The 25,000-nt window shown below is 35.4% G+C and overlaps 1 pseudogene; it reads left to right on the top strand.

Moving 5' to 3' along the window:
- The first annotated feature begins 1,927 nt into the window (after window positions 1-1,927).
- LOC145164241 (AAA-ATPase At5g17730-like) lies at window positions 1,928-3,369 on the top strand (annotated as a pseudogene).
- Window positions 3,370-25,000: the final 21,631 nt, after the last annotated feature.

Consider the following 25,000-nt stretch of genomic DNA (forward strand, 5'->3'; position numbering starts at 1 on the left):
TATGTAACCAAAACAGGATAGACCCTCGAATAAGTGATCCTAACTCTAAGTCCACAACCAAACAAGGAACAGGAAGTAAAGCAAAGATCTCAGATTTTAAGTCTATAACACTCTAGTCACATATAACCTTAGTGTATCCACTCAACAACTATTGACATACTAATAAAGACCTTTTTAGTTTGCACATAAGTAATTATAGTAACACAAAATACTCCTATAGTATTTTAAGTTTAAGTTCTAATGTTTTCATTGTAGTAGTGTTGGTAAGTTTTTAGACTTGCTGCAACATCACAACCATTCCTAGGCACATGCAATCACTTCTCGGAAAGATATGGTTGATCAGGCTATATGACTCCCAGATCTGATTATATGTCCCCAAGTCTACTTGTGTTGTCCAACAATCGTAATACTTTTGTTCCGTCCTAGTGACACTGATTTTAGTATGAATGCAGGTATGTATACTTAGGTTAAATATTTTATTATTTAAAAGTATAAACTCTTGGTCAGAGTATTTTAATCCCGTTGTGTTTATAGTTGTATATCTTTTATGAGTTGATATACTCAATTCACTATAAACAATGCTCTGATACCAATCTGTCAAACCCCAAAACCAGAACGCTGGAAACGTTCGGGGGTGGAGGACGTCATGTACAGTATCACAACAATGCATAATAGTAAGCAAGAAACAACATCATCCATTGCATTAATAGTAATAATTTTAATACATATGTGTTCTGAAGTTTATTAGACACCAAAATGTATAATCAAAATAAAAGATGAGACTTGAATGTGCTCTGTCTTCTCAAAACCTGGCCATCGGTACATGTCTACTTGTGACCTGAGAATACAAGTTATTTTGAAAGCGTAAATCAGCATTAAAGCTGGTGAGTTCATAAGTATTTTAGTGTCATTGTTTGTATAAGTTTGAAGAATGTACTTGTAAATGTTTGATGTAAAAGTTTGTAAGTATTTGATGTAAATGTTTGTAAACTTCCTAGAAAATCCTATATTTTCTACTAAAGTAGTCTTCTACCAAGACCCAACTGTTCTCTATGTTTGTTCTTTTGTAAATGTGTGAGTTTTCCCCAAAGTATGACTATCATTACCAAAATATAGTTTCTCATTACCGTTTATGTGAGAAGATCACAATGTGAATGAATTGGGAAAAATAAAGATGTACTGTAGTTTTATCTAGGTAACTACTAATGTACTAACTACCTTTAAGCTGTTAGTTAATTAAGGTAAAATGTGATATGATTGTAACCATACTCGATTGACCAGTATAACACGACGTTCGGGACGTCGAAATGATATGACATTCGTCACCAGCAGACCTGCAGGTCCCACTGTAGCTAGCAGCAAGGTGTAGGAGGGTCAGTCCGGTATAGATCTATACACAAATTCACGTTCTCCCTCCAGGAGACTCTGGGTACAAAACGTGACACAGCAGTATATGCCGAGCCATGAAGTAGTATCTCACATTAATGTTATAGTATTCTTGTATTTCTATAGTATGTACTAGTGTAGCGTATGTTCTCTCTGTCTACTATGTAGTATGTTCTCTAGTGTATAGTGTGTAGTATGTATTGTTTCTCGTTATAGTGTTCTCTGTATGTTTCTCTTTATAGTGAGTATTGTTTCTCGTTATAGTATTCTCTATGTAATTCTCTTTATAGTGAGTATTGTTTCGTTGTTCTAGTAATAGTATTAGTGACTTCCTAAACTATACCTATTATAGTTTACTAGCAATGTTGTTTGTATGAATGAACATGTTTGCATACCTTTGCTACCCAAAGGTATTGAACTGAATGAAGGACTTTTATATCTATATACATACACATAATATATAACTAAGATTCAAAACGACCTTCGGACAAACAACCGATTCCCTAAGTCCGCAACCAAACAAGGAACTGATCCAAACCAGATGTTCGATGCCGCCGAGAAAGACGACATGTCCCCAAACCAGATGTTCGATGCCGCCGAAGTCTTCCTTTGTTCCAGAGTCAACATCGATTCCAAACGTCTCATGTGATTGTTCAATATTAATTATTTCTTCTTCGCTTTATATATTTTGATTTCAAACCTTATTAAATATGTTATCTTTCCATGATTCTAGGATAACTATAAACTTGAAAGACGACCAAATCAATGTCAAGTTTGCAAAATCGGAGACGATAGAAGATTCGTTTGAGGGAATCTCAGTTGCATGGAAGTACGTCATCGTGCCGCCTAAGGAGAAGACTAACGGCGGTCAAATCCCGGAGAAAAAATTCATCAAGCTGAAATTCGAGAAAGAATACAAAGAGAAAATAATAAATTCTTACTTGCCATGGATCATTCAAAAAGCTGAGGAACTCGAAAACCAGAAAAAATTCGTAAAGCTTCATAACCTACAAGGCTACTGTAGCGGTTATGATAAGAAGCAATCAGTAAATCTCGATCATCCATCAACCTTTGATACATTAGCTATGGATCCGATTATGAAAAAGACCATCATTGACGATTTGGATTTTTTTTTAAAAGGAAGGATTTTTACAAGAAAGTAGGGAAGGCGTGGAAGAGAGGGTATCTACTGTATGGTCCGCCGGGAACTGGGAAATCGAGTTTGATTGCTGCCATGGCGAACTACCTTAAGTTTGATATATATGATCTACAGTTGAATAATGTTGTGAGTGATTCTTGTTTGAAGAAAATGATGTTAAACACATCTAATCGATCCATTATTGTGATCGAAGATATTGATTGTAGCAAACAAACGCATGATCGGAAGAGAACAAGCTCTTCCTCCTGCACATCTCCTGTTCAACCTAAACGTTTTTCCCAGGTTTGTTTATTTAACTTCCTTTTTGCTACTTTACCCCTGGATCGGAATTAGCTTATGATTTTGTTTCTTTTCTTGTTGTGTAGTTTTCTTTATCGGGACTTTTAAACTTCATAGATGGGTTATGGTCGTGTTGTGGGGATGAACGTATCATAATCTTTACAACGAACCACAAAAAAAGACTCGATCCAGCATTGCTTCGACCAGGAAGGATGGATGTGCACATTCACATGTCGTATTTGACCATTGATGGGTTCAAAACACTAGCTGCTAACTATCTCAACATTCTTGACCACCATTGGAGATTTACTGAAATCCAAGACTTACTCCGTGGCACCAAGGTTACACCCGCGGAGGTGGCGGAGGAACTCATGAAATCCGATGATCAGGAGGTTGTGTTGGAAGGAGTTGTCAAGTTTTTGCAACGGAAGAAGACAGAAGAGGATGCAGCTAAGGAGCGAATTAATAAGGGTAAAGATGCAGTTCTTGAAGAAAAGATTAAAAAAATTGATGCAGAGAAGGAAAAAATTGAATCGAGTGGATAGTATCTAAAACAATTATATTTTGCTAAATTTAATCATCAATCAGATGTTGGTTAACATGTTAGAAACAAATATATTTCTAGTTATTGGTATTATGCTCTGGGGTAGTTTTGATCATGAGGAACCTTAGTTATGCGTGTGTCCTATCTTTTAATTCTTTTCTTTTAATCCAAAAAGAAGAAAAAAGAAAGAAACATTGACAAAAAATCTAACTTTTGTCGGTTTGGCTGTTGGAAAACAACCAAAACCTTTGGTCCTTAATGTTGTCGATAAAGACAATGATAATGATGGAACTAAAGACAAGTTCATATTGGTAATGTTGTTTGACACACTTTTTGAGTTGTTCGACGCACAACATTTCGTTGACGTTACACAGGGAGAGGGGTGGGTTGATCCACGTTGCGTCAGGGAAGAGGTTCATCCGATATATGTGTGAGAGAGGTGAGAGAACTATTTGATGATGGTTGCTTTATTGGAAACTTATGGTTTTTGTTTAGAGATACTTAAGAATAAGGGGAACTGTGAGATTATGGTCACATATATTGATGAAGAAACGTTGTGCAAAAATGAATTTTAGATGAACAATTTTTGCATAGTATGATTCTCTAGGTCATTGTGATCTTTAACAATAGTAAGGGCATGTTTGTTTTGCACAATTCCTTAGGAATTAAAAAGAATTGGAAACTAAAATCAAGATGAAAACGTGTACAAGCTTAACAAATGAATGAAGTTAGATTTCCATAATAAGAATTTCGGGAAAATGACACATTAGCCTTACTATGTATTTTGACTTTGCTCATTCAATCCCTAAAATTATTTTCGAGCCTTTTAAGGAAATAAAGTGTTTAATGACATGTTGATCTAGTCCCCTTAACCTTTTTTAGCCGGTTAATAGACATATGTGACTTTTAGTTGATTAGAAAAAATAAATTAAATCCACCTATCTCTCTCTATCTCTCTCACATACGCACACCTGCAAGTTCCTTCCATAGTCTCCTCCCACCCTTTTTATTCATCGATCCGTCATGCCCCGACCCATCTGATCGATCCAGGTTGTGGTGTTTCCTGTCTTTCTGTCATCTCCGACCGACAACTAGTGCCCTCCCCCATCCGATTCATCTTCTCGGTGACCCATGTGAGAAACTTCAAACCAAAAAAACCCACATACAATCATTATCAGTGAAGAACATCTCACAACTACATACACAAGACCCGGAAGGAATTTATACCCGGATCAAATCTAATTTATGGATCGGTATGTCAAGCTTTGTCGATGGGTGTAGAGAGCAGCCTCTCCGCTAAGTGCTTGTTCTTCATCTGTCATCGTTGAGGTCCTAGTGCTAGGCATACCAGATTACAATAAATTAAACATTTGGTCGAGCACAAGACCATAACACCTCTATTCTTACTTTCCTCTATTCATTGTCTGCACCCAGTTCCATTTTTAACAATAATAGCTATAAATCTAAACAAAACTCAAAAAAACCTACAAAACCAATTTTTTTCTTCAGGTTCTCATATATTCATGCTTAGTATAAGTGTACCCGACCCAACAAGACCCACCTTCTTGCTGACCATCCATATGTAAAACGAACACCACCACCTGTTGGATTTTAGAGCTCCAAAGACAGGGACTAAAGGAATCTGGTGGTGTTGGGAGCGTCTTATGGTCTGGTACTGAATGTAGGTGTATAACGAAACCCCTTTCGTCTTCTTTAATTGGGTTTACAAGTCCAGGGCTTGAAACCCCTTGAACCCAAGAACAAATCCCCTTGAAACCCCATGTCTTCTAAACACGAAGTTTATGGAAAAGGTCGTCGAAGAAGGAAAGAGATCGACGATGCTTTCTTCAAACTGAGAGAGAATATTTTCAAGAGATCGACTATTGCTATCGTTTTCAGTCTCTACAACGTCGATTTAAAAGCTTGATCTCCGAAAATCGGTTTCTGTCCCACCCTCCACCTTACCGGTCGACTTCGAAGACAAACACCCCCTCTGAAGCCGTTGATCCGTCTTGGCCCTTTTCCTTTCACATTTTCTGCTAGACAAATGAGACAACGAGAGCATGGTCTAATTTCCTTGAGATTTGATTTTACGATGAATAGGGTTTGATGGAGTGAGGGCTAGTCAAAAGGACTGCCATCAAAGAAGTCTCCTTGAACTCTCCAAATTAAAGAACTCAAACAGAGCACAGTTGGTGATGCGGCAAGTTTGGTCAACAAATTGGAAAAAATCAAAGTCAATTTAGGGGAATTGGTCAACAAATGCCAATTTGGCAAAGGGGTAACCGAGTGACCCCTTCACTTTGGCCAAAAGGACTTAATCGGCCCGACAAAAAAGACTTGTTTCCCTCATAAAGCCATCAAAATAGTTAAGGGACTAAAAGGGTAAACCCTAGAAAGTTTATAGGGTGTATATGTCATTTTCCCTAAGAATTTCCATAATAAGAATTTCATTCCTTAATTGAAAGATTTCCAATTCTTCCATCCTTGAACAAGATTCTAAATTCAATTCCTTATATTTTGTTTGAAATTAAACAACTGTCCTCCTATTATTATGCGTGAAATCAAAAAAAGAAATCAACTCTTTGATTTTCATATCTTCTACGATTACATGCTCATTGATTATATATTTCGTCATTCGCATTTCCAAACGATTACATCTATCGATCGTTATAGATCGTTGCTGCTGTGCCATTGTATTTCTATGGTTCGTCGCTGTTCTTGTTAGTTGTTGTATCGTCTCCATTTACAAGTAAGCCTCTCGAATCCTTCTTTTGTTTTTGCAACCAACTGTGTTTTACTATTGATTTATACAATTTAAGTATGTGCTTTCATCTTTGCTTCATATACAATGACATAATATATATATTCATATCAGCGCTATTGTACTTCATCTATGGTTTCTTTGGATAAATTATCAAGAATTCTCTATACATGTATCCTGACTTGTAAATTTTTTGGGCTTAGATTTATTGATGGGATGGGAAATTACTGTTTTTATACGTATGCACATCAGGTGTAGGTGTTTGTGCTTTACCCTCTACGATAATTTTTTTATTTGCCTCTGTGAAATCACTGGTTTTAAGATCCATTTGTCATATGGGTTTTGTGACAACCCGAAATTTTGTCCGTTTCCGTTACGCGATTTCCGTTAATAAAATTTCGAATTCATTAACTTTTCCGTCAAACTTCTTGGTTTAAGAAAATAATCTAGTTATATATATAATTAAATTATTTACGAGTCGGAACCAAAAATCGCGCGGAAACCCGAATATCTCGAAAAATCAAACAATTTCGGCCTAAGTGAGTTTACGACCGTAAACTCGTTTACGGCCGTATACCCGTTTACGGCCAGCAAAGGGTGGACCCCCCACCACCGACCACAAAACCCCTATAAATATGAGACCCCCACCCCCATTTGAACACTTCTGGCCGAAAACTCTCTCATTCTCTCTCTAAAAACCTTGACCGTAAACACCTAAAAACACCTTCAAACTTCAGGAAAACATCGAGAAACACCGTTTGGAGTCACTTCGGGACGTCTAGAGCACTTATCTCTTCGAAATCAGCACCATTGTTCTTGAGTTTACGGTCCATCTTCAAGGACCGTAAACCCTGTTCTTGAGTTTACGGTCCAAGCCTTCAAAGACCATAAACCCTGTTCTTGAGTTTACGGTCCAAGCCTTCAAAGACCGTAAACCCTGTTCTTGAGTTTACGACCGTAAACTCACCAATCCTTCAAAAACCGTAAACCCCAGTTCACGGCCGTAAACCCTATTCACGGTCGTAAACTGTCTGTCGACCGTAAACACCTTTCTAAGTAGTGCTTTTGGCTGAAAACCCACTTTCCTCGATTCGATCAAGTCCCGGTAACATTCCTCAACCGAACACAAGTGTTCTTTTAACACTTTATCTAACGAAATCGCTAATTTAGATACATATACATATTTATTTGATAATACGATTCCGTTAAGTGTCACGTGCAACAACTCGAGGATCTTCATTTCAGTCAGCACTTTCACGCAACAACTGTGAGTTCATACCCCTACATTTTCCGTATTTTTAATGTTTTCAGGGGGGAATACAAGCTGAACATAAATGTTTTCAAAACTTATGCAAATCTCATACTTTAACCCTTTTGTACTATGTTGAGCATAAGGGACGTTTTCACTAAAATTGCATAGTTTTCCGGACACGCTATTCACTATACATGCAAACTATAATCGGTATAGTTTGGGATTCTTCTAAACATAACCAGTACAGAAAACTTTCACTACTAAACATATGCGCTAAGACAGAAACAGTTTACAGTTACCCCACTACCTTATCATGGTTTTCATAACTATAATTATCACTACATACGGTATACATACGGATTTTCACTATGGTAGAACACTACTACACTACATGTAAACTAGATTGTACGATACTGTGAGGCGCTACTTCACTATTGTACCCTTAGGTGTACAGGGATAAATCCTATCATAGTATAACTAGAGTCTCCTGGAGGGAGAGCGTGAGATTTGTGAATAGATCTATTTGGGACTGACAATCCCACACCCGAACTGCTAGCTACAGTTGGGCAGGCATGCCTAGGGTGACAAATGTCATTTAACTCGACGCCTGAAGAACGTTGGAAATGTCTCTAGTCATATCAAGCATGGTTATACAACTCACAATATGTATAAATCACCTTTAGTTTACTACTTGACACCCTTCAACAGTTTTATTTACACTAAATAGAACTAATACACACTACAACTGGAAAACTTTCAGAGTTTACAAATAGAACTGAACATACAATGGTTTCACGTACGAAATACTTATGCATCGTGATTAGCATTTGCTAGTCACATGAAGTATTACTTTCGCGCACCACTACAGTTTTCAGTAACAAACATTCACGATTTCATACAGAATTGAGAACACTGCATCTTCATTAAAGAAAATATCGGATTTTCTTGAAACAACGCAAAACACTTTTACGAACTCATCAACGATTTTCATTACAAACCACCGCTTATGAACTCACCAGCTTTATGCTGATACCCTTTAAAACTACTTGTATTCTCAGGAAATCAGTAAACAGGTACTTGCTGGATTTTTGAGGAACTGGAACAATAAGAGTTTTATGTTTTTACTATACATAGCTATTGGATGTAATTCAAACAAAGTTTCAGACAAAGTTTCAAACTGATGTAAACATTTTTATTCACTGTAATGGTTGACTTGCTATGATTGCTATTATTCATTGGTTGTCATGCTACACATGAGGTCCTCCACCCCAGAACGTTTCCGCCATTCCGGTTTTGGGGTGTGACAGGTTTGCTGAAAAATTAGGATTGGAAGAAACAGGAACATCATTTTGTTTTGATGGGGAAAGAAATAACTCTTCTTTCATATTTCAACACAGAAACTTTTGGTAGCCAAAACATTATGTCACTTTTGACCTTGATTTTGAAAATATGTTAATTAAAACAAAATTTGACTTAAGATAAATTCATTTTACATATAATATGCGTTTTTCATACAAGAAATTTGCATTTATAAATACAATACTCAATAAATGTGTAATTTAATATTAATATAAATTTATTATTTATATATTTGATATACGCGTTACCAACGTCAAATGTCATTATTGATTATCCATATATGATTGTATGATTAAAGGACGTTGTTACTAAGAAAAGGCCAAATGCTTTTTGTTAATGGACAATATAAATTTATTATTTATATATTTGAAATACATCATGTTAACACCATCTCTTGTGTATAATGTGACAATTAACTGACGATTAAAATAATAATATTAAGTCTTTGAAGTGAATAATTTTCTTTTTGTGGGAGATGAGGAGGAAATAGCATGGCTTAGTCTGACTAGAAATAAATATAAAAAAAATATAAGTCAAATAACCATTACATTTTGGAATGAAGTTATGACAACTATTACATGTTTTTTTTTATCATAGTGTGCAAGTTACCACAAATATATAGGGGGGGAGGTGTAAACCACGTATCAAAAACATATCGTCGAATGTGGATCGACAAGCAATATTGCATAAATACGCTTACAAAAGCGACACTACATGCATATCACACCTTAGGATGACCCGAAGATGTTTCACAAAGTTGTGTGACATGCTTCACACATTAGGTGGTTAAGAACAACTAGACATATGAATATTGATGAGCAAGTGCCATATTTCTTCACATTATTGCACATAATGTGAAGAATTGGGTCATGATAGGTCGCTTCCAGTGTTTTGGAGAAACAATTAGCAAAATTGTTACATGAGTTTGCAATGCGGTGATAAGGTTGCATCCATATTTGCTTAAGAAACCCGAACCCGTTACAGAAAATTCTACAGATCAAAGATGGAAGTGGTTCAAGGTATAAGTACTACTTATAAAAGTTTTCAATTAGTACACGAATTGCTTGATATGACATATAACCATTTTTTTGTATATCGTGTAGAACTATCTAGGAGCTTTAGATGGAACACACATAAAGTGCTTAGTGCAAGTTAAAGACAAGCCTAAATACAAGACAAGAAAAAATGATATTGCCACAAATATCTTAGGGGTGTGTTCACAAGATATGTTATTTATCTATGTTTTATTGGGATTGGGAGGGCTCAACTGCAGATGGTAGAGTGCTTCAAGATGCCCTACTTAGGCCACATGGATTGAAGGTCGCGAGACCGAGTATGTATATATATGCTGGTTATACAAATGGTAAATGTTTCTTAGCCCCGTATAGAGGTCAAAAATATCATTTGAATTATTGGCGTGGTGGACACCAACCAACTACACCTAAAGAATTATTTAACATGAGACATTCATCTGCGAGAAATGTTATAGAAAGATGTTTTGGTATTTTGAAGGCAAGATGGGGAATTTTAAGGGATAACTTATATTATCCAATTGATTTAAAAAATAAGATCATAATGATATGTTCTCTTCTTTATAATTATATAAGGCCGGAAATGATAATTGGTCCATTTGAGAACCGATTTGAACTAGACGAGGGAACCAGCGATGTCGGCAGTGGAGACGATGATCATATCACTTCTGTTGGTGTATCAACCGAGTGGACTACATTTAGAAACAACTTAGTGCAAACTATGCTTGATTCTTGGAATAATACACATTGATCCTTTGTCCTTTTGTTATGTTTATCATTTACTATGAACGAATTTGTGCAACGTTTGTTATTTTTAATAATGAAGGTTAATTTGTTTTTTCCAGTTATATTTGTTATATATATGGTTGGGTATTTTTTTTATTTCATGCATTGTTTCATATAATGTTTATGTTTATAACAGTAGGCATATTGGAAAAAAGCAGAAACTATCGCAACTGGACAATAACTGAAGATGCCAAACTCATGGAAGCATTGGTAAATATGATCAACATGGGAGGATTTAAAACTGATAATAGTTTTAAATCTGGGTACTTACAACATCTAGAAAACGCATTGAAGGAAAAAATTCCTAACTCTAGCATATTGGGTAAACCCCACATTGAGTCAAGGATCAAAACCATTAAAAAAGATTGGCAAGTCGTTTATGATATGGTGAATGGTACAGACACACGTGGCTTCTTGTTATGATAGCTCCACTCATTATGTAATAGCTGAACCAACGGTTTGGGATTCTTATATACAGGTACAATATTAAAACTTTTATATATTTTGTTACTTCTTAATTATTTATATTATAATTTTTTGTGCAACCTTTTTATGATGCAAAATTGGTTCATAAAGAGACATGAAAATGGAGAAATAAGATATTTCCTCATTACGAGGATTTATGTATCATTTATGGAAAGGATAGAGCTTAAGGGAATAAAGCCAAGGATTTTGCCCAAATGAAAGAAGATGCAAACAATGAAGAACAATATTAACCAATAAAAGATGATTTTGAAGAACAAACCACAGAAAATGAAGAATCTCCAAACATAGGCTCAAAGAAGAGAAAAAGAGTTGATGCTGTTATTAAGGGAATAACTATTGCTGCTAACTTCCTTGTAGAAAAACTTGAAAAAAGTAGCTAATAGCATGAATCAAGCAATACTAGGAGAAACAAAAGTACAAAAAAGCTTGGATGGTGATTCCTGAAATTTCAAAATGCAGTCATTGAGTACCTTGGATATGTTAAAAGCAAGTAGGAAAATAATGCATGATTCGAAAACCGTGTTAAGTTTTTGGAATTTAGAAGCAGAAGATCGAGAGGATTTTTTGAGGTTCATGTTGGAAGAGTAATATGATTATGAACTAGGTATCTTGACATTTTTTACATAGTGCTTGGTTAAATTTTTTTTATTTTATTATTATTTTTTTTAAGAATGGAAATAAGGAATGACATTTGTTGCTTAATATTATTATATATAATCATTTTATTTCTATTTAATTTTTTAATGATTTTTATGTGTCAGACGAAATACATGTTAGTTATTTTTTAATTTATATTTTATAGAAGAGTTCAATAAAAAATGTTGTAATTATATAAAACTTCGTTATGTTTATTAAAAAAATGTAAGTAAGGTACAAAAAATCACTAAAAAGGGTATTTTTGTTAAATTACAAAAATAATTTTCCAATTACTTTAGGAAATCAGTAAACTAAACCAAATAGAAAACATATTTTATTCCATATCAACCAAACACATTTAAGTTTCTAGTACATTCAGATTTAAATTCCTCCAGATTCCAATTCCTTTGACATATTTCTTTCCTTTCAAAAACATTATGCGAAACAAACGCAACCTAAGGGTTAATACCATAATAGGTAACAAACTTTTTAAAATATTTAAAAAATCCATTAAACTAAAAAATAATACCAAAAGATAGAAATATTGTTTTCTTTTTTAATATACCAGTGCACCCGATTATTCCCCATAAGTAGTGAGGGTATTTAAAAAATAAAGATATAAGTAGTTTGTTGCTTCTAGTGATTTTTTTTAGTTTAAGAGGGTTTTTGAACACTATAAGAATACCTGACATTCGCGTTCCATGGGCGGAGGCAATATAGGGACTAGCGGGTGTGTTACTCCCGAACGTCTCATACTTCACTTATAAGTATAAGTTATAAATAGATATCCACATTAGCGGCGTAAGACCGGTCTCGATTCAGTCTTGAAACGGTCGAGAATTTTTGGGACCAGTCTCAAAACAGTGCGATTTTTTCGGACCGGTCTCGTGCCGGTCTTTTTCCAATTCGGCCTTTTTTCGGTCCCATCTCGCGGTCTTTGCCTGTGTTCTTTTGTTTTATTTCAGTGTTTTTTTGATTCGGTTTCGGTTTTGTTTTTGGTTTTGTGTATTGTTGTTAAAAAATGTATGGTTAACACTAAAATGATACATTTATCACTAGTACAAAAATAACCTACGGTCACACTTATAAAAAAACGGGCTGTCACACTTTTTATTAAAAGTGTGCCCAAAGGTCACTACAAAAATTTAGAGATTGTTTTTTGATACATTTAAATTAGTTTGTATGACCATTGTATAGATAATTCAAACTTTCACCACACTTAATTATACCAAATGTGACAAGTATTAGCCACACTCAAACATTATGGTCATATGTCACTATCAGTCACGATTACAACTTAACATTATGATACTTTTTTATATGAGACAATAGATAAATATATGTTGACATGAGGCAATTGCATATGTTTTTGTATCATGGTTCCTTTTTAGACACATGAAATCCAACGTAGCTAACAGGTGATACATATGGACACATTAAATATTTGTGTATCCATAGAGTTTTGTTTACTAGTGACTTAGTAAAAGCAAGAAAACGACTTACTTTTAATAGTTTATTGTCACGTGCCTTTTGTTATATGTGTCAAAATATGATGAATTGGCTTTGAAAAAAATCAAATATTGTGAGTATAAGTTGGATTTGGTTATGGTTACAATTATTATGTGTGTCTATAAGTAAATATAGTTATAGAAGAAATATATTGTCTCATCAGTATAATTATAATATGGTCATTGAATGTGTGAATGTAATTATGTAATGGTCATTCTTTTTGTAAAAGTATTTGTCTAAATTTTAAGAATAGTCTTCACCAAAATACCATTTGTTGACTAGTCAACCATTTGTCTTATAGAGAGCCATTGAGTCACACCCAAACTACATAGCGTATTATTAGACTTTCGGAAAGTTTTTGCAAAAAATTGTCATGTTTTTCGTTTGATGATTGTTGGAATTGCCTACATCAAATGAGTTTTGGTTATATATCACTTTGACTTTTGGGACCTATTTTTGTCATATAATAGTTGGAGTGATGTCAAAATGCACAAAACAAATTGTTAAATTGCATCTAAAAGGCTCCTTTAAGTCGAACAAAATAGCTACTAGAATGGGATATAAATAGTTACTAGGGTCTATACCAATTTCTACATCAGAACCCAAAAAAAGTAAAAGATCATATTGCCCTTTTGCAGTAAAATTGCCTTAGTTTTCTTATATTCCAATTTAGAGCTGAAAAGTCAAACCAAAACAGTTTCCCATAGATAATACCGACAATAGCATTCAACTTTAAAGGGCACATTTTCGACTTCTGCTCATAAAATTCTAAAAAATAATGAAAAATTGAATGACTGAGTAGATAAATTGTATTAAATATGAGTTTGAAGCAATGTGCTGGAAATAATACAATTAAAATGATAGAAACATATACTGAAATCTTATAATTATATCTAAACAACAATTTTTTAAACTAAAAAAAGTAACAATGAAAATATTGTCAATTTGGGGCCGAAACACCATACAAAGTAGTTACTAGCATGCACACTAAAGCAAACTTCCAAGTAACATTTTTTTCTCTTTTATGGAAGTATCATGCATATCAAGACCTGCATCGAAATGGTTATCAAAAGGTATTAATTATCAAAACTCAAAAGATTAGACTAGTACTAAAATGTGAACTAAGATAACCAATCTCAGAAGATTAGACTAGTACTAAAATATGAACAAATCAAATTAAGATACAATTTGAGAAATAACAGTCCTTCACCATGGTTACCTCCCCATTAACTCGTTCTTTGAAAACCAATTAATTTGATCAGTGTTTAACTGTATGATGCTGTTAGAATAATAATTTGGAAGAGACAGTCGAAAAAAGATAAATAACCTACCTCTCAATGAACCCAAGCTTTTACCATTACATCATTTTACTGAAGCAATTTAAAGTACAAGATAGATACTAAAAGGAAAAATAAATAAACGAAGTGGCACTTTTGCATATATTTTGCAAAATAGGTAACATATTCATAGAAGTATCAATACTTTCATTTTTGAGAGCATGGGATCCACTTGACAATTTAGGAAATGAGAAATCAAACCATGTGGAAATGAACAAAGTCACAAACAAACAAGAAATCGGATCCACTGGATTTCTCTTTGCTTAATTTTATTATCTCCACTTTGATTTGGTGAGTGTTTGTTGACCTCGATATCCTAATGTTGTCATGGCTACTTTGTAAGTGGGGGATAAATGATGGATCAAAACCATAGAGAACATGAGGGGATGGGAAACATGATAATGTATGTTCCTGTTCTGAAATTTAGTTTTTGATTTTTTGGAGAACTTTGAACGAGATTTGGATGCAGGGGTAGAAAAATTGGGGCCGGGGGAAATAATATGAAAGAGGGAAATGAAAATTTCATTTTATTTTGTGGGAAAATAAAATTTTGATTATGATGTTTATATGAAAACTCATGCACTTTTTCTTTTTATTATGTTTTGGTTTTGACAATTTTATATATATATATATATATATATATATATATATATATATATATATATATATATATATATATATATATATATATATATATATTATATATATATATATATATATATATATATATATATGAATGTTCAATTGAGAAAAAAAAGTTTAGAACAAGGGAATGACTGTCGGTCACTCATTTCGAATAGGCCGCTTAAACGCTACAGCGTATCGGGGCCGACATAACCGATCATATATATATATATATATATATATATATATATATATATATATATATATATATATATATATATATATATATATATATATATATATATATACTGTATTTATATATGAAGAAACTTATTCATATATGAATAAGTATAAGAACAAGTGATTATTCATATATGAATACGGCGGTGGTAGGTGGTGGCGAAGGTAGCAATGGTTGGTGGCGGAGGTGTTGGTGTTGGTAGCGGAGGGAGGTGGTATATTCATATATGAATATACTTACATTTATATTATATATGAATATTACTTATCCTTCGTTGCGCCGGTACGACGGAGCGTTTTACGGAAAAAATAAACGATTGGCTGAGGGCTTATGGATTAAGGTTTAAGGCGCATGGCTTAGGGCTTGGGGCTTTTTGACATATGACTTATTGTTCATGACATATGACATATGGTTTAGGGCTTAAGGATTATGACTTTGGGCTTTTGGATTTTGGATCTCGGTTAGGGTTTCTAGCTTATGGCTTATTGTTAATGACTTGGGGATTAGGAGTTACGGTATATGCCTTAAGGCGTACACTTATGTCTTATGGCTTCTAGCTTATGGATTGTGGTGTATGGCATTAAGGCTTAAGGCTTACATATTAGGATTTAAGGGATATATATTATGGCTAATGGCTTATAGCTTATCAGTTATGACTTATGTTTTATGCATTAAGGCATATGGCTTAAGTATTATAACCTATAGCTTATGATTTATGACTTTCGACATGTGACTTAGGGCATAAGGCTTATGGATTAGGAGTTAGGGCTTAGGGCTTATGGTTTATGACCGATGAATTATGGTTAGCTTATGAGTTACGTCTTATGGCTTGTGGCTTATGACTTATGACTTAGGTCTTAGGGGTTATGACTTAGGGATTAGGGCTGATGCTTAGGGATTAAGGCTTATGGCTTAGGAATTAAGGCTTAAGGATTATGACTTATAGACCAGGGATTATGCTTAGGGTTTATGACTTATGGATTAGGGCTTATTTCTTATGAATTAGTGATAAAAGGCTTATAACTTATAGCTCATGGCTTAATGCTTAAGGCTAATGACTTATGGCTTATGGATCACGGCTTAATGCTCAAGGCTTATGGCTTAGGGTTTAAGTATTAGGGCTCAAGGCATATGGCTTAGGGATTAGGGTGTATGCTTAGGGTTTAGAACTCAATGAATATGACTTAAGGCTTATAGATTATGGCTTATAGCTTAGGGATTAAGGCTCAGAGATTAATTATAAGGGTTGAGGACTTATGGTGTAAGGCGTTGGGCTTAGGGGGGCCAACTACCCTTCCATTAAACTTTACCCCTACCTACATGCACCCATACTTCCTTCATTTCCCTACATCCACATCCACATCCACACCCACACCCACACACTCATTCTCCTATGCCCATACACCCTCACCCCATATAACATACACCACCACCATACATATATACAACTACCCCACACCCTCCCGACCCCTACCCCTACACCCATGCCCACATGCTCACCCAACCCACCACATATTTACCGACACCTACCCCAACCTATCTCTAACTCAACTCACACTTCCAAAAATATTACCCCCACACGACCACCTACCACTCTCCCTATACACATACCCATACCCAAACATATATATCCTCCATACCCTTATACCTACCGTACACTCATACCCACAATTATAAGATTTGGAAACCACAAGACAAATATTTCAAAATTGCCTTTTGTGTGTTACACGAGTCGAAAACAAATTTACCAGCTTAAACACATATAAGATTTGGAAACCACAAGAGTAGTTATAAGAATTATTAAAAAGGTTAGATCAAACGTTCATACCAGAGCAAACCAAAGGGACCAAAAGTATAAGTTTCTCATACAAATAAGAATTAGATATATTTGTTAAAGCATCTATCTTCAAATTTTAGATTTAAAAACTTAAAAAGAAAATTATAATTTAAATTTTTTTTTTAAAAATTTATAATCATTTTAACCAAAAAGTTGAAAACGTCATTATTAGTCATATAGTGTGTGTGTATATATATATATATATATATATATATATATATATATATATATATATATATATATATATATATTAATCCCCCTCTACTCCCAGATCTCATTATTCACATCCTACGTGGTCGTTCTCCCCGATTCGACTTTATCGTCATTATCTTTAAGTCGCTCGCTTCCAGGTATGTCCTATTCTCCAAAATTTCTAATTTTTAGACCCTATCTAGTTGGTATCTCGGAAAAGTGTACATACTCGATGGTTTTATCGACGTGTTTTTTATGTTCTTGACTAGTGATTGATGCGGGCCCTAGTGTGGAGGATCGGGCCCTTGCGTTCCTAGAGGCCCACGATCGTGTGACTAAATGGGCTTCAGGGAAATGACCATAACTTTCGCTACGGATCTCCGTTTTGGGCCTACCGACACCTACCCCAACCCATCTCTAACTCAACTCACACTTCCAAAAATATTACCCCCACACGACCACCTACCACTCTCCCTATACACATACCCATACCCAAACCTATATATCCTCCATACCCTTATACCTACCGTACACTCACACCCACAACTATAACATTTGGAAACCACAAGACAAATATTTCAAAATTGCCTTTTGTGTGTTACACGAGTCGGAAACAAATTTACCAGCTTAAACACATATAAGATTTGGAAACCACAAGAGTAGTTATAAGAATTATTAAAAAGGCTAGATCAAACGTTCATACTAGAGCAAACCAAAGGGACCAAAAGTATAAGTTTCTCATACAAATAAGAATTAGATATATTAGTTAAAGCATCTATCTTCAAATTTTAGATTTAAAAACTTAGAAAGAAAATTATAATTTAATTTTTTTTTTTAAATTTATAATCATTTTAACCAAAAAGTTGAAAAACGTCATTATTATATATATATATATATATATATATATATATATATATATATATATATATATATATATTAATCCCCCTCTACTCCCGATCTCATTATTCACATCCTATGTGGTCGTTCTCCTCGATTCGACTTTATCGTCATTATCTTTAAGTCGCTCGCTTCCAGGTATGTCCCATTCTCCAAAATTCCTAATTTTTAGACCCTATCTAGTTGGTATCTCGGAAAAGTGTACATACTCGATGGCTTTATCGGCGTGTTTTTTATGTTCTTGACTAGTGATTGATGCGGGCCCTAGTGTGGAGGATCGGACCCTTGTGTTCCTAGAGGTCCACGATCGTGTGACTAAAGGGGCTTCATGGAAATGACCATAACTTTGGCTATGGATATCCGTTTTGGGCCTACGACCACTTAAATCGATACTTGGAGCAAGGAGCATGTCTAGATAAGTCCCAAAAGGGGACTTACCTATTTTTAGTCCAATAATCGCTTTCTCAATGGAGTTATGAATAATTTTGTTATTTTTCCTTAATTTTTAGGTTTTGTGGCTTTGTATTTGGCCCATGGACTTTTAGGGTTCCGTTTTTATTTCTGCTTCTTATTTAACTGTTTTTGATGTAATTTGGATGGTCGATCATCAATTTTATGAACTTTCATTTTCTCCCAAAATTATGTGTGTGTTAACCCAGATTTTGAAGCCAATCCCACGGTATTCGTACAATCAACGTGGTTTTAAAGAGATTGACCTGGTTATTCTTTTATAATCAACATACTCACTCTTGTTTATTTTTTTGTTTTGTACGCTGCATCAATTGGTATCAGAGCCGAATTCCTGGTTCAGAATGCCTCCGAGGAGAAACAGGACACCCGCCAATATTCATGAGCAAGAACTAGAAGAACGTATTATGGAAAGAATGGAGGAAATGATGGATCAAATGGTTGATCAATTGACGACCAGGATGGTCGATTTGATGAATCGAGTAGGTCAAAGGTCTCAAACTCATTCACAGGTGGAAGATGGTGAGTTTGGGAACCCGTTCCGAGACAGTGACAGTTCGTATTCTGAAGACGATCTAGAAATACGGCCAAGGCATGAACGTGGGGTGAAAATAGGTGTTGGGAGGCCGGAATGCGAATTGATATCCCAAAATTCGATGGGGTTAGTGTGAATTTGGAGGGGTTCATCGACTGGTTGGCAACTGTTGAGGAAGTTTTTGAGTTCAAAGAAATCCTTGAAAACAAGAGAGTGTCATTGATTGCTACCAGACTACGTGGTAGGGCATCTGCATGGTGGCAACAATTAAAACTGACATGAGAGAGCCTTAGAAAGTCAAAGGTCGTGACTTGGAGGAAGATGAAGAAGTGTTTACGGTCCAACTTCCTACCCCATAATTTTCAGAGGTTGATGTACCAACGCTTGCAAAATCTAAAGCAGTGTGCCAAGTCAGTTGACGATCACACAACTGAGTTCTACCAATTGATTGCCAGAAACGATATCCAGGAGACAAAGGAACGTCTCATTATTGGGATTCTACGGGTCCAAATCATGGAATCTATAAATATGTTTGACCTGGTGTTTGTTTCTGAAGCGTACCAACGGGCATTGTCTTTTGAGAAACAAAGTCGTCGGGTGGGCGGTTCGTCTTCGACTGCCATTGCTAGATCAAGTTCCGGGACGGGTGGTGTGGTACCCTGTGTTGTGTCTAATCAACAAAGACCGACATCTAACAATGCTAGACCAACTCCTAGAATAACTGGTAGTAGTAGCTGAAAGTGTTTTAGTTGTGGGGAGACAGGTCACTGACAATCAGAGTGCAAGAAGGTTAGAAAACGTCATTTTTTGTTGAGCAAGATGATTGGCAAAATGATGATGCTGGTGAAAATTACGAAGATGCCCCTGTATGCGATGAAGAGCTTCAATTCGAAGAGGAAGGTGTAACTGGAGATGTGGGGGGTAAATTTGGTGGTAAGGCGCTCTTGTTTTACACCAAAAGTTGTTGGTGATGATTGGATCAAACATAACATCTTTCAGTCGACATGTACTATTTTGGGAAAGGTTTGTACTTTTGTTATTGATTTAGGAAGTTGTGACAACCTTATATCTGAAGAAGTAGTTCAAAAGTTGTCTTTGAAAACAGAAAATCGCCCTAAGCCTTTCAAGCTATAGTGGCTTAAGAAAGGTGGTGAGGTCACTGTATCTAAACGAGCCCTTGTTTAATTTTATATTGGTACCACGTATAAAGATGATGTGTCGTGTGATGTGGTTTTTATGTATGCTTGTCATTTGTTGTTGGGCAGACCTTGGGAGTATGATCTTAACATAGATCATAACGGGAAGACTAATACTTACAGTTTCTTGTTTGGTTGTGTGAAGATAACATTGGTTCCCAGTAAGCCAAAGGAACCAATTCCTAAACCTTTGGGTACTCCATTGACCCTTACTTAGTTTTAAGACGAGTTGGAGGCGGAAGGTGACATTTTTGTGTTGCTAGGGAAAGGAAGTGGCTAAGGAGGTTGAAATTCTTGAGGTTGTGGTTCCTCTGTTCAAGGAATTCACTGATGCTTTCGCTAATGAATTACCTGATGGCTTGCCACCTTTACGTGACATCCAACATCATATTGATTTGCAACCAGGAGCCCAGTTGCCTAATAGGCCACATTAAAGAATAAGTCCCAGAGAGCATGAGGAATTGCATCGACATGTGGAGGACTTGATTTCGAAAGGTCATGTTCGGGAGAGCATGAGCCCGTATGTTGTTCCTGCTTTGTTGAATCCTAAAAGGATGGTACTTGGTGTGTGTATGTTGATAGTCGTGCCATCAATAAGATCACAGTGAGGTACAAAATTCCAATTCCTCGACTTGATGACCTACATGACCAGATTAACGGTGCCACTATCTTTATGAAGCTGGACTTAAAGAGCGGGTACTATCAGATTCGACTTAGATCTGGGGATGAGTGGACGACTGCCTTTAAGACTCGTGAAGGATTGCATGGGTTGTTGGTGATGCCTTTTGGTTTATGAAACACTCCTAGTACATTTATGTGTGTGATGAACCAGTTGTTCAGACCCTTTATTGGTAAATTTGTAGTCGTTTATTTTGATGACATACTTATTTACAGTGCTACGTCTGGTGAGCATGTCAGCCATGTGAGGCAGATTTTGACTTTACTTCGATGAGATAGTTTGTATGCAGCTATGAAGAAATGTGTGTTTATGGTCCCCTAAAGTCTTGTTCTTGGGGTGCATTGTTTCTGGGGAAGGAATACAGGTGGACGAGTCTAAAGTAGCACCTGTCAGACAATATCCAACTCCAACTACCATCACTGAAGTTCGAAGCTTTCATGGTCTTACCTCATTCTATCAGAGGTTTATTCCAAACTTTAGTTCTATTATGGCACCAGTGACTGATTGTATGAAATGGAAGACCTTTACTTGGACCGAAGCGGCAGAATCAACTTTCCAATTAGTAAAAGATAAGCTTAGTACCACACCAATTCTTGTATTGCCAGATTTTTCTCAAGTTTTTGAATTACACACGGATGCTTCCAAGGTTGTGATTGGAGCAGTTATAAGTCAAGGAGGACGAACAATTGCCTATTTTAGTGAGAAGTTGACGGGGCTAAAGCTGCATTATATGACTTATGACGTTGAGTTCTATGTAATGGTCCAAGCTGTAAAGCATTGGCGCCATTATTTGTTTCATAAGGCGTCACACAAACATGGGAGGTGGATGTCATTCTTGGAAAAATTCACTTTCGTGGTGAAACACAAGTCTGGAATGTCGAATTGGGTGGCTGATGCATTGAGTAGGAGGAGTAATTTGCTAGTTTCCATGAGGGTTGGTATGTTGGGGTTGGATGCCTTCATGGAGAAACTAACTATTGATCCTTATTTTTTCTGTTGTTTTACAGGGAATACAATCTGCACAGAGGTCTGATTTTCTAGTGCATGAAGGTTTCCAAATTCTAGTCTCCGCCTTCAAATCATCAGGGAGTTGCATGGTGAAGGGCATGTCGGCCGAGATCACACTTTATAGTTGGTACAATCATCTTATTTTGGCCTACAATGCGCAAGGAGGTGGATAGCTATGTTAAACGGTGTCAAATCTGTTAGGTGTCAAAGGGTACATCTACCAATACAGGACTCTATATGCCTTTGCCTATTCCATCACAACCTTGGGTGGATATCATCATGGATTTTGTGTTGGGTTTACCACGTACTTAACGGGGCAATGATTCAATATTTGTGGTTGTTGATCGTTTTTCTAAGATGGTGCGCTTTATTCCTTTCAAAAAGACGAAGGATGCAGTTAATGTGGCTCAGTTATTCTTTCGAGACGTCTATCATTTGCATGGATTTCCATCTTCTATTGTTTCATATCGAGACACTAGGTTTTTGAGTCATTTTTGGCGCAGCTTATGAAAAATGGTGAACACTCGGCTCAATTTTAGCAGTGCATATCATCCTCAAACGGATGGCCAAACATAAGTTGTCAATCGATCCCTTGGTAATATTTTACGGTGTTTAGTGGGTGATCATGTGAAGGCCTGGGATCAGAAACTTTGTCAAGCTGAGTTTGCTCATAATCATGCAATCAACCGAAGTACTGGATTTAGTTCATTCCAGGTGGTCTATTTTGTTCAGCCATGGGGACCACTTGATTTGATGTCGCATCCTGTTTCTGGTGTTGTTCCAAAGAAAGTGCAGGATTTTGTTGAAGGAGTACATGATGTTCATAAGGATATTCATGACAACTTGGTCCGAGCTAACTCCAACTACAAGCAAGATGCAGATAAAAAACACAGACAAGTTGATTTTGAAGTAGGTGACTTTGTTTGGGTTGTTTTGACTAAAGATCGTTTTTCGGTTGGTGAGTACAACAAGTTGTCAGCCAAGAAGATTGGACCAGTGGAGATTGTGGAGAAGATTAATTCCAATGCTTACCGTCTACAGTTGCCAAGCCACATTCGTTGTTCCGATGTTTTCAATGTAAAACATTTGCTTCCTTATTATGGGGATTCTTCTGATGATGACCATGGTGCACATTCGAGGTTGAATTTTGTCTGCCCAAGAGGGGATTATGCGGGCCCTAGTCTGGAGGATCGGGCCCTTGCGTTCCTAGAGGCCCACAATCGTGTGACTAAAGGGGCTTCACGGAAATGGCCATAACTTTGATAATTCGATTTCTTTTTATCGTTTCATATTATTGGTTTATGTTTACTTTCATCTCTCTTGCTTTCATGTGTTTGAAATATAGCAAAAGTAACAATAAAAATTAAAATAATGTCATTGAATATTAAACAATAATCACACTTCAAATTTATGTGTCTAATATAAATTTGGCCATGTTTTAAAGTTTTTCAATGTCTCTAAAATTATACAATGGTCACTTTACATCACTTTTGACATGTGGCTAAATGGTTAATAATAGCCGTGATCTAAACTAAATATGGGTCTACAACTGTTTTAAGATCATGTTTTCTCAAGTTTTTGTGACGATAACTTAAACAATAACAACATCGAAAAAATGATGTGTCAAATAAATGCCACATTTTACTAAATTCATTAATCGCGTGACTAATATTTCTTGTATTGTCAAGTTTAGATAATATTTGTGTGTTAGAATATGAAAACACGACATGTTAATGTACAAATAATGTGATAATATGGAAGATGTAATCATGTTAATCTAAATTATGTGTTGATAGGACATTAATGGCCATGGTTTAAATAACCGTCTATAATTGCAGTATAAACAATAGTCATACTCAACAATGTTTGCATGTCTAAATGATAAAATAAGTTATACTAATGACAAATTTTTATGGTAATAAATTGAATACTAGTCACAATTACAAACACTGTTGTGTCTATAAATCAATTATGATTATTTTCAATTGATTTTTTATGTCGAATGATATAAAATAGTCATAGTTACGACTTTTTATATGTCTGGGTGATAACATTGGTCATGATAAGTAATACAAATATGGCCGTAAACTAATATTAAATTCATAATTTTATTAAAATGTGTGTCTTTATAATACTTATGATCATGTATCACTTAATTGTATGTCTCTATATGATAGGCAATAACTACAATAAAAGATTGTTCTTGTGACTAATTATTAGCAAATCGCCACTTACGATATTAAATACATGTGGCCATTTACTGAACATGGTCATGTTCACCGTAATTGCATGTCTACAAAAGATACCCAATAGTCTTAATAAACTTTGAATTGAGTGACAATTTGTTAGCAAAACGCCACATTGAAACAACATGTATGTTGCCAGTTGGTGATATACAGTTACTACAATTACTAAAAAAGTATGTATACTAACGGTTTAAAGCCACAATATTGGATAAAATGATTGATTATAACAACAAAATTTCCTACCCAATAACCACAATTTTATGATACGGCCACATTGTTTCATATCATACATATACTAAATTTTAAAGTGATTATAAGAGCCATACAATGGCATCACCTTCGGTCACACTTTTAGTGAAAAAAAAACATGTCACTATATGCATATGGTCACACTTTTATGGTGTGTTCGTTGATAATATTTGTACTAGTGAATGATCGAGAAAATGATTTACAATGGCAACCAATAACACAAAATTTGTTCTTTAGGTCACTAAACTTTTAATTAAATCCAATAAAGAATCCAACTTTTTTATTTGAGTTTTAAAATAC

This window comes from Lactuca virosa, chromosome 3 (genome assembly GCF_052849685.1).
Source record: "Lactuca virosa cultivar CGN04683 chromosome 3, Lactuca_virosa_CGN04683_v6, whole genome shotgun sequence".
Taxonomy (NCBI): Eukaryota; Viridiplantae; Streptophyta; class Magnoliopsida; order Asterales; family Asteraceae; genus Lactuca; species Lactuca virosa.